This window comes from Bombyx mandarina, chromosome 15 (assembly GCF_030267445.1).
Source record: "Bombyx mandarina strain Sakado chromosome 15, ASM3026744v2".
Classification (NCBI taxonomy): Eukaryota; Metazoa; Arthropoda; class Insecta; order Lepidoptera; family Bombycidae; genus Bombyx; species Bombyx mandarina.
Genome location: NC_143221.1, coordinates 17,274,744 through 17,289,776, shown reverse-complemented (window position 1 = coordinate 17,289,776; position 15,033 = coordinate 17,274,744). Strand labels below are relative to the sequence as shown.

Sequence of the window (15,033 nt, the reverse complement as noted above, 5' to 3'; positions counted from 1 at the left end):
CAAACAATTCACCACGTGCTGAATACTGTTTTATAGCTCGCTTACATATTCCCTAATTGTATACAATAAACTGTCTCGGCTTGATTTGGTAAATGGGTAAAGCATTGACACCGAACGAATCAGTAAATTTTGGCAACCGCAGAAAATATCGACATCTAAGATCAGTTGGTCTGTTGTTCGGTTGTTGTTATACCAAAATGGCGAGTGATGTGCAATCAGAGCCAGCAGCGGCGGTCGTCGCGCACCGCCGGCTATCCGTGCTGGCACGCGCCACATTTACACCCACTGACAAACAATTTGCTTTTTTTTTTCGTTTTTTACTTTGAAAACTTACATTGAAATATTACTATGGTTTTAGTCGTTTAATTGGCCCTTAAGATTTTTCTTCAGACTTCATTCCGGGCACATCCCACGCAATAAATTTGCTCATTTAACGGGGAAGGCTCCTGATCCCAAGGGCTCAGTTTGTGATGTAGTGGAAGATGCTTTTCACATTATGATGGAGTGAGCTCGGAACGATTATTTGAGACAACAATTATTTGCAAAACATACAGATTTTCGACAAGTTGAAGGTGTAAATTACGTATTAGCCTTTCCGGAATCCGAAATGGCTAAGTCACTTTATAAAATAGTTTTGGTGGGCCTTCAGAGACGATAATAGTTTCCTTTATTTTTTATACTAGCGACCCGCCCTCGCTTCGCTTCGGAAACATTAAAACACACATGAAACCAAATAAATAAAATAAAAAAATAATAAAAAAAGTAGCCTATGTTCATCAGGGACAATGTCGGCTTCTAATGGAAAAATAATTTTTCAAATCGGTCCAGTAGTTTCGGAGCCTATTCGAAACAAACAAACAAACATATCTTTCCTCTTTATAATATTAGTATAGATAACTATTTTGTTACTCTCTTTTGTTGCACAATGAAGTGGCATAGTCACAAAGTACATAATCTCCTTAAGTAAAGGTTTAAAAAAAAATTTTTTTTCTAGGTGTCTAGTGATGGCAAGAGCCAAAACCATAAGTCCGAATTTCAAATGCTTTGTTTAATCGTTGTTTCGCGCTTAAACTTGATTACATGACAGTAAGTACATACGTATGGGGAAGCACCACCGCCCGACCCATTTCTACCACGAGAGAATTCATATACAAAATGTTTCTGCGGAACAACCTACATTCTAAGGCTGCTAAGGCTCCACCTATATATCTCAGAGTGGAGTATTCATGATGTGTTTCCTGTACGCACGTGTCATTTAAGATTACAGCATTTAATTTAAGTTGTAACTTTAACTAATCAGCAGTCAAAACCCAGTGTATTTCAAAAACGTGTGACGAACAAACACGATATCATCATTACATAAATATTCAATCAACAATCTACCTTAAAGGAAATGACCGGTACGGTTTCTTAGTTGAACAACAGTGTTACGGGTTTAGAACAGAAGAAATTGATATATTTTTACACTGTGACATAATATTTACTTGACATAAAAGAAGAATAAATACAGGGTGCTCAGGCCGGTCACTGTCCTCGTCGAACCCGTCGCATGCGACGAAGGGCTCGACGAGCGAATTAACCCATAGACACAGCCCACTGAGTTTCACGCCGGATCTTCTCAGTGGGTCGCGTTTCCGATACGGTGGAAGATTCTGCGAAGCCCTGCTCTTGCTAGGGCCAGTGTTAGCATCACTCCGGTTTGAGCCCTGTGAGCTCACCTACTAGTTAAGGTTACGCTGATATGGTCTCTCAAGGCTATCAGCTTAGGTAGGAAAAAAAAGGTGCTCAGAGACCGCTCTCGGCTACTAGTTATAGGCTACGTTAACGTAAAACAATATGCAATTAGTGAATTAATAACATATACTGATTGTTTTATTAAGTATATAGTTCGTGAGCACGCTCTGATAATGACAAGCCACTCCATCCCCAGGTCCCACGATTTCTTCTATTTCAAGTGATTATTGAACCTGAATGCTATTCTCCTTGAGACACGTAATAAACTAATCAATTGTAAGGGTAATACTCATATCTACCAATTTCTAACTTAAAACAGCTTTTGTAAGCACTACAATAAAAAGCTTAGATAAGCTTCAACCTTTTTATATACAGTTCTACTCCGATGGGAGAGCTCTGGCGACTTTGTCCTATCCCATAAGGTTTCACTACAATTTTTAATAACAAAGTTGCAATAACCTCCTTCGACCTTAGCTTAAAGAAAATCGCAATTCTTAGCCAAAGTTCGTTGACTTATTTAGCTAATATTGTAGTATAATATAAAAAAAACAATCGTAAACTGCACGCATTGTGTTAGCCAACACTGCACGCAATAGTTTGCGTTATAAATATCAGAAGAAAAAAAACGTCATTATAAAAGGCATGATTGGTCTCGGCTGCCAAGTGCGCGTCCTTGAGGGGTTTTCGCAAAATATCTTGTGAAGCCCGATTGCGCGGGTCGTCGGCCCGAAGCCGGGGCGGGACTCAGGGCTGACCCTCACACGATAAAACCTTAATTCGTTTCAGTATTTAACTTCCTAAGCTGATAGTCTTTAGAGGTTATGTTAGCGTAACCTAACAAGTAGATGAGCTGACGGGGTTCAAACCTGATGACGTTGCTAACACTAGCCCTAGCACGAGCAGTGCTTCGCAGAATCTACCACCGGATCGGAAACGCGACTCACTGAGAAGATCCGACGAGAAACTCAGTGGGCTGTGTCTATGGGTAAATTTACTCGTCGAGTCCTTCGTCGCAAGCCACAGGTTCGACGAGAACGGTGACCGGTGCATGTGGTACCCTAAAACCACCGTTAGTGTATCGGAAGGATCCAAAATGACGTGCTTAGGACGACGTCGAATGTTTACCATTTGGTCCGCAGGGTTTGTAAGCATTGACTGCCCTCCGCATCAAACTAGAGCAAATGATTAATTTGCAAAAAAATAAGGTAGTCGATGATATCAATTAAGTGTTAAAACCTTTTTGTAGTTAATTGAATACATTCACTCAGTTCCTTCCTCTACTTTCTCACTCAACTGCCTGCCACTGCAGCTGCGGACTATAACTTAAAAAGTTAAGCTGCATTAAAATAAGCGCTACATTGACCTGTCGTCTTTATTACGGCAATGGTGTAGGTTTTATTATTTCAATATAATTGAGGATACGACGCAAAGAGGAGAGAATGTCCGAAACAAATAATGGAATTAAGGACACCTTATTGCTAACTTTAATGAGCCACGGTGACCATTCGCCTTAATACCGTATAGACGTGTGTTTTTTTTCTTGCTTTAATAGGCACACGAGCATAAGTCTTATTTGGTGGTCAATGGTTACCGTCACTCATAGACACCAGCAACCTTTTTAAATTTTGATTATCTATACTAATATTATAAAGCTGAAGAGTTTGTTTGTTTGTTTGAACGCGCTATTCTTAGGAACTACTGGTCCGATTTGAAAATTTCTGTCAGTGTTAGATAGCCCATTTATCGAGGAAGGCTATAAGCTGTATAACATCACGCTAAGATAAGAACACCAATAAAGAATGTTTCAAAATATTTTCACTTTCTACGTAAATGAAGTGGGGGGTAAAATTTAGCGTTATGCCAAAGTAACTATTCTACGGGGACGGAGTCGCGGGAAAAAGCTAGTCTCATATAAAACAATCCAACATTTCTTGTGTCCGTATCCTAAACTCGGACTGTGGCAGCCCTGGGACCGCATGTCGCAAGAAAACATTGGTTCGAAACGAATAACAAAAAAATCTATTTGCAATATCGAATTGCATTCCGAACGTGACCGCTGCGACAATTCTGGACGAAATATCTCTCACCCACCACGATATTTAAAGACTCGCAAATATTTTCAAATATGGTACATTTTTAAAAATAATTACATTACTTTGGGTTCATTAAGCTGACGAGCTTGAAAGTTAATAAATAAAATTTAACAGCGGCTCGACTCTGCCCCTCGCATTGCTGAAGTCCATGGGCGATGGTAAACACTCACCATGAGGCTGGCCGTATGCTCGTACAAGAGCAATAAAAATAATACAGACATCAATCCGTCAATCTATTCGTAGGCTTATTCATGTTCAGTTAGTGTACAACTAGTCTGATAAAATAAAAATAAACTTCATAAAATACAGTTGAAGTTGAAACTAGCTTCAGAATTAATGATATATGTACGAAATATAATTTTTTTTATCACAAACACGCACACAACAAAAAACCTCACAGGGTGTTCAAGATATTATTACGGGTTTTTAATTTTTAATGACGAAGCATTAACATCTTGTAAACAAACCACAGGATGCTTGCAATGTTTTCGAAATTTTCACAGGCCTAGTAGCACACGTGTTGATACCACCGCACCGTCCTGACTATTTACGCAGCGAACCTAGCATATATTACGGTTCGAGGAGTAGGATAAAGTAATTCAGCACTCGACTTACCTCAAGGTGGAACTTATAGGCATGTGCTGTGTTTACGAGCTCCGATAATCCCTTCGCTCCAGGGTTAAGGTATTATCACCCATCCATACTGATAAAAAGCGAATTATTAAATGATATACGTACAGCTTGGACTCAATCCAACGGCTCAGTGAATTAACCCTTCAAGAGTCATTGGGCCAAGTCCGTCTTTGTCCAGAGAAAATAATTTTCAACTACCATATTCAAAATGATTTGGTGACGTTGTTTTAATATGTGACGATACTTCGTCTTACGTGGCCGCCACGCCACTAACTATGACAATAAGCTGATTATTTTTCGATGGATAAAGTGAAAACGGTACCTATGCCAAGCTAACGTCAGATGCCAAGTTGTTGCCTCAACTCAAATCCTAATTCCTGTGTCTCGAATAACTTAATTAGCCGTTGAGCAGATCCTACAGACGGGTGCCCATTTTTCTGAGGATATACCTACTTGACACAAGTTCCTGAACGACTTCCACGATAAAGTAAGAAAAGAAATGACGGTAAGCCTCAAACATGCAAACTTTATTATAATAAATTAGCATTGTCCCATGACCCTACCCAACATTTCGAAATACAAAGTCAGTGTCCCGAATTGACCGTCGTCTATCGAAAGACATATAAGAAGACTATATTTTTAGATGTATGAGGAAATAGAAGACCTGCCCACATTTGTGTATCGCCGCAGTAGACGCGGTGTGTGTATGTGCGCCTACGGGTACCGCCTGCCAGCAACTGGCCACATTTTGCAGCTCAAAATTACTCTCAGAGTTTGTAGAAATGAGTGAAAGTCGCCTTTTTTCGGTTAATCTTAAGCAGTCAGTGGGACGCGAACGTTGAGCCAAATATCACGTACGACAAGAATGATTTGTTGCGCTAGGCGGGTAGGCATATCTGGTGGTTAGTGGTTAGCCAAGCCCATCAAAATCGCTTCGCAAATGCCGCCACTCACTGATATGATCTGGATTGTACTGGTTTTAGCTGGTTCGGACTGCTCTGCGGCAGATATAAGTGGAACGGTAAATCCAAAAAATATGGGCGGGCTCTATTTGTATTGCACGAAGGTTTCCCGACTTCATCATGATATCCCTGGACTTTAAATTTCATTAAGGGCTTTTATGAAGCCATACATTTATTGGAATTGAATATAGGCTAGCTTAAGGTCAGCCTCATTGCAGCATAGAAACACAAATAAAGTGTCGTCTTCAAACTTCAGATAACAGTTCGAAGTCTCAACTATAGCAACTTGGGCATTAGAGGTCAGATGTCAAGTTGTAATTGATACGAAGGCACCGTTGATAAATTTTGTTAAATATTAATCTAATAGAGCCCCAAGAACGTTTTTTTTATTGCTTAGATGGGTAGACGAGCTTACACCCCACCTGGTGTTAAGTGGTTACTTGAGCCCATAGACATCTACGACGTAAATGCGCCACCCACCTCGAGATATCATTTCTAAGATCTCAGTATAGTTACAACGGCTGCCCCGCCCTTCAAACCGAAACGCATTACTGCTTCACGGCAGAACTAGGCGGGGTGGTGGTACCTACCCGCGCGGACTCACAAAAGGTCCTACCACCACGTTCTAAGAAGAACCAATTTGCATAGTGTAGATTCGAACTTTGGTCTTCGTTTACCCTCAGTCCGGGTCGCGTGATGGCGTCGCTGCAGAGTCAGACGAGCCGGCGTGGGCTAGCCGCCCTACTGCTAGTTCACATCCGCATTCAATTCTTGAGGTAGGTTTTAAACTCGTGCTCGAGCGATCAAACAGAAGCGAACCATTCTAGTGAATCAGCACCGTGAAAATCGAAAACCGGTTCTCTGTCGGCCGGCTTCCGAACGTGCGCCCATGGGTCAAGGTTGCTATTTGAATCACGACAACAACGTCGCTTACGACCTGTCGCCTGTGAGTATCGCCTTACGCCACTGACACACTTCGTCGGCAATACCGTTAGACGGCCCTGTTCCGAGTGAGCCTATCTCTTTCACTCTCGTTGGAGTGAGCGCTTTTTGTCTCTGTCGTCAAGCGACAATTTTTCGATACGGGCGCCTCGTGTGGGTTCGACCCAAAAATTAATTTTCGTGATAAGTTTCTTTGATTTTTTTTTCTGTGACAACGTAGTTGTTGAGGTCCGGACCGACTAGTCGGTCAGTGGGTCGCGTGACTTACCCAGTTAATCCGACCTCAACAGATCGGATTAATGCGATTTATAAAAAGATTTATTGTAAAAGTGAAATCGTAATGTTTCCGTGGACGATTTTAATATTTATTTTAATTAAATTGGCGTTTCTTTCTCTTATTATTTTTCAAAATTATAGTGCATAACTTAGTGTCTTATCTTAACTAACTAACTTAGTGTCTAGAAAAAAATACACTCCATTTACTCCTCTTAGGTGTATTAGAGACATAAAAAGTTTTAGCTCTCCTAAATCTCCCTCGATAGTGGTTCTTACTATTCTATAAAACGAACTAAGATCGTAACTAATGGTTGTTTTGTGACCGACATGACCAAGAACCATTGATGTCGGCTCATCAGCGCCGCACACAAATAGAGGTTTCCCTGTCCTCACAATAGGTCTTAATAGTGGAATGAAAAAAAAAACAATAAAATATTTTTTTTTTAAATAAGTAGGAAATGTTGCATTTCAAAATACCGCCGCTTTTGACTAATTTTCTGTTATATTTGAAAAACAAAACAATTGAAATCGGGTAGAATAAATGAAGAGAACCCAGATTCTCTACTACCTCCCCAGGTTTAATTATACAAAACAACGACACCCAGTAAATTCGAAACATTACGTCCATAAAATCCGTAAGCATCAAGACAAAGGTTCGGCGAACAATAAAACGATTTTCGTTTAACTGATCTATAAAATAATAAAAGTACAGTTAAAATTGTTTTCACCCGTTTCCAATGGTTTTTGCGGCGGCCCGTTTCAACCTTTGTAAATATTTGTCGAACTGTTAACTTTTTTTTTCTCTACCTATGATGATAGCCTTGAGAGGATATATTAACTTCTCCTTGATGTGTAGGTGAGCTCACGGGGCTTCCCATTTCGAGAAGAGGGCACTACATGAGAACCCTTTTTTCGTGGCCGCTGGAAATTACATACCCGATCCTGTAGACCGAATGGTAAACAGTCGACGTCGCCCAAAACACGCCATTACGGATCCTCCTGATCCATTAACGGTGCTTTTAGGTACCACAAGCACTGGTCACCGCCCTGGTCGAATCCGTCGCTTGCGACGAAGGGCTCGACAAGCGAATTAACTCACAGACACAGCCCACTGAGTTTCTCGCCGGATCTTCTCAGTGGGTCGCGTTTCCGATCCGGTGGTAGATTCTGCGAAGCACTGCTCTTGCTAGGGCCAGTGTTAGCACCACTCCGGTTTGAGTTGATCAGAGCAATTTTCGTAAATAGGGGTACAAAGTTTTTGCTTCGCGTATTAATATATAGATAATATTTACATACGGAAAAGTGGTGATGTTCATGTTTATATAATCGTGGTCGTCTATTACCCGTGAGCAGAGAGAGGCGCAATTTTTTTTGTAGCTCCCATTGTGTAATTTCCACATTTCGAAATTCCCAAATTTATTTATTTATTTTTATTTATTTATTTATGTACACACAGAAAACAAGACACAGTACTGAGTAATAGGAAAATTATGTACAAAGGCACTGCTTATTTCTTTGAGAAATCTCTTCCAGCAGACCTGCGAGAGGATAATGACAATAATAATAAAAAGTGATAAGTGTATGTAGAACAAATAACACATAACTAAAATAACAAATACAACATGAGAATTTATTTTATTTATTTTCTAAAATAAAACCTATGCAAATGTGGAACAGAAAACGTTTGTCGTTATAAAATCATGCATACAAACAATATGCAGTTCAGAATTGTTTTAATGAACCCTATTTCTTGGAATTTCTCAAAAGAACGTCTTGTAAATTTTGTGCGTTTCGATTGTAATAGTGGAACGTTTTTGATAAATAGAGCCGTGTCTTGGTTTTTAGTATTTTATGGGCTACTTTGGTTAAGCGTGAGTAAGCTGAGGCACCAAGCTCTTGATGTACAAGTAGGTATAATTAAAGGATCTTAGTCAAAATTTAATACATTCACATTCCTTATTTATACTAAGGTGCCTACAAATTCTCTGTTAGCAAGATACGTTTGTTATTATTTTTTATCATTTGTAACAAACGTGGCGAAATATTAAATTTAAACATTTCATATGGACTCGAGAAAAGCTTCAACAAGGACGTCATTTATTATTTAAATAGTGACGCCGCGGAGCGAAGCTAGTCTAAAAAAATAGCCTAAGTTACTCCTTATATCATCAGCTACCTATCAGTGAAAGTCTCGCCAAAATCGGTCCAGCCGTTTCAGAGATTAGCCGGAACAAACAGACAGACAAACAAAAATTGTATAAAATGCTATTTTGGTGTATGTACTGTATTTATATTCATATGCATGTGGTAAAAAGCGGTTATTTCAATATTACAAACAGACACTCCAATTTTATTTATATGTATAATAATAATTGTCAGATTTTCCAGAAGTCAATTGTATACGACTACAACAAAATATACTTTTTGTTTTTTTATAAATGAGGAATTACTTGTAGCCCAGAGGCCTTTCCAGTTTCACCAGGACAGGTGGGCGAGCAAAGGCTCAGCCAGGAGAGAGGGGAGGGGGGTTGCTAACAGCTACCCGAGCGCCTCCGAAGGAGACCTAGCAACTCAAGAGCAACTGCTTCGCGAATGAATCTACTACCGGATTTGAATCACGACAAACAATATACTGTACTATGGTCACTGCAGCGTATTACGGAGGTGATGACGTCAGAAACAGCGAGGACTTCCAAAAATTTGGAATACGTATAATAAAAAAATCGGCCATTTAAAACGTAGTTTTGTAACAAAAAACTTAAGGGCTCTCACATCAATCAACAGCGATCCTGCACCGGCATCCCGGGGTCATCGCACCGCATCGGGATAGCCCAGGACTCGTCACGGAAAGCTTCCAAATTTACAGTTATTTTGAGCCCTTAGGGCTGTGACTACAACTATTAATATTGTATTACCTTTAATTTAATTTTTTTTTATTGCTTAGATTGGTGGACGATCTCACCGCCCACCATGGTTGCCGGAGCCTATAGACATCAACAACATAAATGTCACCATCTTGAGACATGAATTGTAAGGTCTCACTTTTAACACTTTTGTAGGCATCGGCTTGGCTCTGCCCCTGGCATTGCTGAAGTCCATGGGCGACGGTAACTACTCACCATCAGGTGGGACGAATGCTCGTCTGCTTACAAAGGCAAAAAAATAAATAAAAAAAATAACAGTAGGCACAACGGCTACCCCACCCTTCAAACCGAAACGCATTTATGCGCGGTAGAAATAGGCAGGGCGGTGGTACGTGCGGACTCACAAGACGTCCAACCGCCAGTAAAAGTAAAGTTTGTTTTATTGCTGTTCCAATTTACTATTGAAATAGTTTATTAAAAATTTTTAATCTAGACTGACAGCAAGGTCGGGATATAAAGACTTTATGCGATATAATTGAGCCTCTGAACTCACATCACAAGGTGGCTCGGTTTACGTTGTGGGACCCTGTTACTACCGATACTAGGTTAACAGTATGGACTCAGCAAAATAAAACAGGTACCGCAATCGTCCCTATGTCAGCAACGGAGCAACCATGCAGTTTCAAATGGGAGACAGTACCTAATTATGAACTATAACTATAAATGCGTTTCGCAGGGTGAGGCACTTTTTACTGTGGTAGGACCTCTTGTGAGTCCGCACGGGTAGGTACCACTGCCCCGTCTATTTCTGCCGTGAAGCAGTAATGCGTTTCAGTTTGAAGGGTGGGGCAGCCGTTGTAACTATACTGAGACCTTAGAACTTATATCTCAAGGTGTGTGGTGCATTTACGCTGTAGATGTCTATGGGCTCCAGTAACCACTTAACACCAGGTGGGCTGTGAGCTCGTCCACACATCTAAGCAATAAAAAAAAAGGCAGCCATTGTACAGTAAAAACTGAGACCTTACAACCCATATCTCATTTACCATACCATTTACACCATAACCATTTACACCAGGTGGGCTCTGAGCTCGTCTACCCATTTAAGCAATAAATAAAAAGCTTGGACTTTACATCTAAAAGTGGGTGATGGTATTTATGCCGACTATGGACTCTAGTGATCAAGTACCCAGGTAGGAACTGAACTATCTATATCTATAAAAAACAATAAAGAAATAGGTTTGAAATCCACATCAAACTGAAAAGTTATTAAAAATAAATGATACTTTTTTCAATCTAAAACATGTTGTTTAGTGGTATTTTCGTTTAAAAATATTACTATAGTAAATATTACGAGGACAGCCCTGTGTCAGGTCGTCGCTCTCTGCGCCACGTGGTCGCCTCGGACGCGTGGCCTTGGGGAGCGCTCGCCGCATATGAATCACATACGACAATATACCCTACAGGTTGTTTTGATTAAAGATTAGGACACGCTGTGCCATATTTTGTGATAATAATACTCTCTTTTATTTCCAGAACATACGGGTAATTACAGATGTTAAAGCTAATAGCCTCGACAGATCTCTCACTACGGTCGTCCCCATAACTTAGGGTGTTGATTCCATTTTGACTTAAAAACAAATGAATAAATTAAATATTTCGTGGTAAAAAAATGCCGACGCAACTCTATTAGTGCGTACCTACACGCACGGCGTTTGTCTGTCCTGATTTGGAATTGCTATTTTAAGGCGCGCCACGAAGCCTGTTCAATCAGTTCACAGACTGCCTATCATTTGTGTGAATATTAACAGAGATTTATACTAAACCTTTAAGAGAGTTCTTAACACTAATCATACGAACCCTTACTGGTTCCTATTTCTACCATATCGGGTAGATAACGGTATACGACTCAAAATAACTCTACTCAAAATAAACAAAATAAAACAAAAAGTATAATAACTGTCGATTAATTGGTAAGAAAAAGTCATGAACCCAAATTATGATGATACGTACGAAAGTTCAAAATGGGTCATTTGAGCCGTTATGGCATGTTTAAGTGTTAAGAAAAAGAGGCTTTTTTTGTTTTGTCATAAAATTTCCCTTTATTTATTTATTTGTTTTCTACCTAAGCTGGCAACCTAGGGGATTATGCCAGCGTAACCGGACGATTAGGTGAGTTCACGGGGCTTTAACCAGAGGACGTTGCTAACACTAGCCCTAGCTAGAGGAGTGCTTCGAGGATCTACCACTGGATCGGAAACGTGACCCACTGAGAAGATCCCGCGATAAGCTCAGTGGGCTTTGTCTGAGGGTTAAAATTTTCCATCAAGTAACATGGAGTGATTATAAGTGAGCTCGACACTGGAATAAAAATGTCAATTGACCAAGTACGGGTTAATGCACTGAACCTGCGGTATGCAAGTGGAACTCGCACCTGACTTAGTTTTAAAACCATCAATTGGATTCAAAAATAGCTTACTTCTTGGATTCCCCACAAAGTGTTCTAGCGGAACGAAACGTGTAGGTGAGGTAGATGGATGTTAATGCCTTTCTGAGGTATCATGATGAATGTTAAGGCGAGACAATGCAGAAGCCGGTTGATACAGTTATCCATTGTTTATCCATTCCTGGGTATACAATAGTCAGATGGACATCGCATTGCTCTGATGTTAATGATACTAGATTTTCTACGTATTAATGCCGCAGGACTACTCGATTGAAAGTGGTTAATGTGGTCATGAGTAACGATGCCAAATGGTACCGCGCACACGCATTTGTCTGGGATTTTATTGAAAAATTGATTTCGTGATTTGTGTTTTTAATTTAACCAATCTACCTTAAACTACAAACTGAGATATGTAATTGGTTTGTAGAAATAGGGATGATTAATCACATTCCCGTTTTATAATCGAGATTATCAGTCAACGATGACGGCTCTCTTCCCTATGGTAATAAAATGAACGTGGTATTATTTCTAGAAGACCAAGCCCATCTATATTTTTGGGTACAAAGTTCTTTTTACTCCCGAACTTTCGATAAATACCTTCGAAAAAAAAAAACTAGTTGAACTGAAAAAAGAAGTTTGTTAACGTCGGTTTAAATGTTGTATTAATATGTTCAGTTGTGTTCGTTAAAGTTCCCGTGTCGCTCGCTGCAGGTGTGTCCGTGTGATCTGCGCGTGTGGTCTAAGTGATAATACCAAGCGTTTCGAGAAGTCATTTCTTTGGACACGATGAGAATTTAAAGTAGTTTACTGGTAATAGGACATCTCGAGTCCGCGCGGGTAGGTACCACCACCCTGCCTATTTCTCTCGTGAAGCAGTTTCGTTGCGTTTCGGTTTGATGGGTGGGGTAACCGTTGTAACTATACTGAGACCTTAGAACTCATATCTCAAAGTGAGGGGTGACATTTACGTTATAGATGTCTATGGGCTCCAGTAACCACCAGATGTGCTGTGAGCTCGTCTATCCTCTATGCAATAAAAAAGTCAAAACTTTTCTTTTTTTGGGGCACAAACAATGATAATACTCTCTCTTTCTCCCTCATGTTTCTCCCTTTATTTAACAATGTCAATAATTAGTTGGAGATGGTCCCTTAATTTCATATCATATGCCACCAGATCTTTAGAACATTTGATTTTATCTAATTTAAAACGAGTTTTTGGACTGATGAAAGTAAATTACAGCCGTCGTACAATCGACATCGCTCTGTTTTATTTTATTAATCATCAGAATTGCATCATCTACATTATACGTTTTTCAATACGAACTAACTAGAAAAAAATAAAAAATAAATCGCCATGTCGTGGTACTTGCCCCTCGAAAATGTAACATTGTAAAATTAATCCTATTTTAAAATAAGAAAGTTCATACTATTTAATTTTTAATATAATTTTGATATACATTATTGCAGTGCGTATGAGTACTGTGGTGAATTACGAAGCGCATTGAGTATCTGGTGATGAGCGAGACGATCTCGGGGTCGTTTCAGAGCTACAGACGAATTAGAACTATTATAATCGTCAGGTCTTAGAACTGGGGGACTTTATACGTAAGTGCTTTCTACTCGGACGATTTGAACTCGTCTTTATTAAAATAGGCCAAAATATTTTTCTAAAACAACATGAATTACAAATTGCCTAGTCAGCAAGCAAATATTTTGACGCTTCATAATTATATTCTGTGCCGCCACTGTGCGAAGTTTGAAGATAATATTCATTTTTTTCTGTTATCTCTGAAACCTATCTTGGAATAGTTTATTTGAATAAAGGTCACCGGTAAATGTTACGAGTAAAAGTAATTTCAATTTTTATTTCATGCTGCAGTCCAAGTGGTATTTTTGATTATTTGTCGTGTAACTAGACTTTCATTTCTATGTTTCGAAAATATTTTAATTTGTTTATTGATTCTGTCCCTTTTTAATACGCTTTCGTGCGCTGTGTACAAGCGAGAGGGTTAATCTAAGCCATTGTCTGTGATATGAACATTAACATAGTTAAAACCCCACCAAGGAGTACATACTCATTTTTTATTACCTAGAGAGACGAAGGAATCCCATCTAATGCTTAGTGATTACCAGTCTATAGATATCATAAAATGAATGGCGTCATGTGTCTTCAGACATGAGGTTGAAATATCAATTGTAATTTTAATGCGTAAGTATGTATGTCCCATCCTTCAAAGCGGCAGAAAGAGGATGGAACTAAGTATGGGTCTCCGGATAATAAGATAGTCGTCACTATAACATGTTCAGGGTGGCTATACGGTATTCGTATTTTATTTTGTTTCCTATGAAAGTGCTCGTATGCGTATCACAAATTTAAACAAGATGACGTGCCATCTTTGATAACTTTAAATCCATTAAGAATAGTTATTAAGATTTTTTTTTCATTTCAATTCGCATTGCAATATGGACTTACCCCAAAAATAGTAATTTCACAAATGGTATTGTTTCATAACATAACCAGTAACACAGCTTTAATTCGCATACACGCGCCTACATAAGTCATTCCGTACTTTCTTTACGCGCGCGTACCCCGTGTGCTTTGCAACGCAACAATAAACCAATTACCGATAAATTTAAATTTTTATTCAATTAACCTTTTGGGTTTTTATTAAGTTAGTACCGAAATCTATTTATGCAAGCTAAAATATGGCACCACCCAACGTATTTCTTATTAAGCAATGTAAATGCGCCACTCACCTTGAGATATAAGTTCTAAGGTCTCAAGTTTAGTTACAACGGCTGCCCCACCCTTCAAACCGAAACGCATTACTGCTTCACGGCAGAAATAGGCAGGGTGGTGGTACCCACCCGTGCGGACTCACAAGAGGTCCTACCACCAGTAATTACGCAAATTATAATTTTGCGGGTTTCATTTTTATTACACGATGTTATTCCTTCACCGTGAAAGTCAATCGTGAACATTTGTTTAGTACGTATTTCATTAGAAAAATTGGTACCCGCCTGAGATTCGAACACCGGTGCATCGCACGAACACGAATGCACCGGACGTTTTATCCGTTAGG

At 39.4% G+C, this 15,033-nt stretch overlaps 1 protein-coding gene across 3 annotated transcripts in view; it reads right to left on the bottom strand.

The window, feature by feature from the left end:
* Nucleotides 1–15,033, bottom strand: part of ich (zinc finger protein ichor) — a 43,905-nt gene that overhangs the window by 4,195 nt on the left and 24,677 nt on the right. The gene's annotated exons all lie outside the window — the stretch shown is intronic.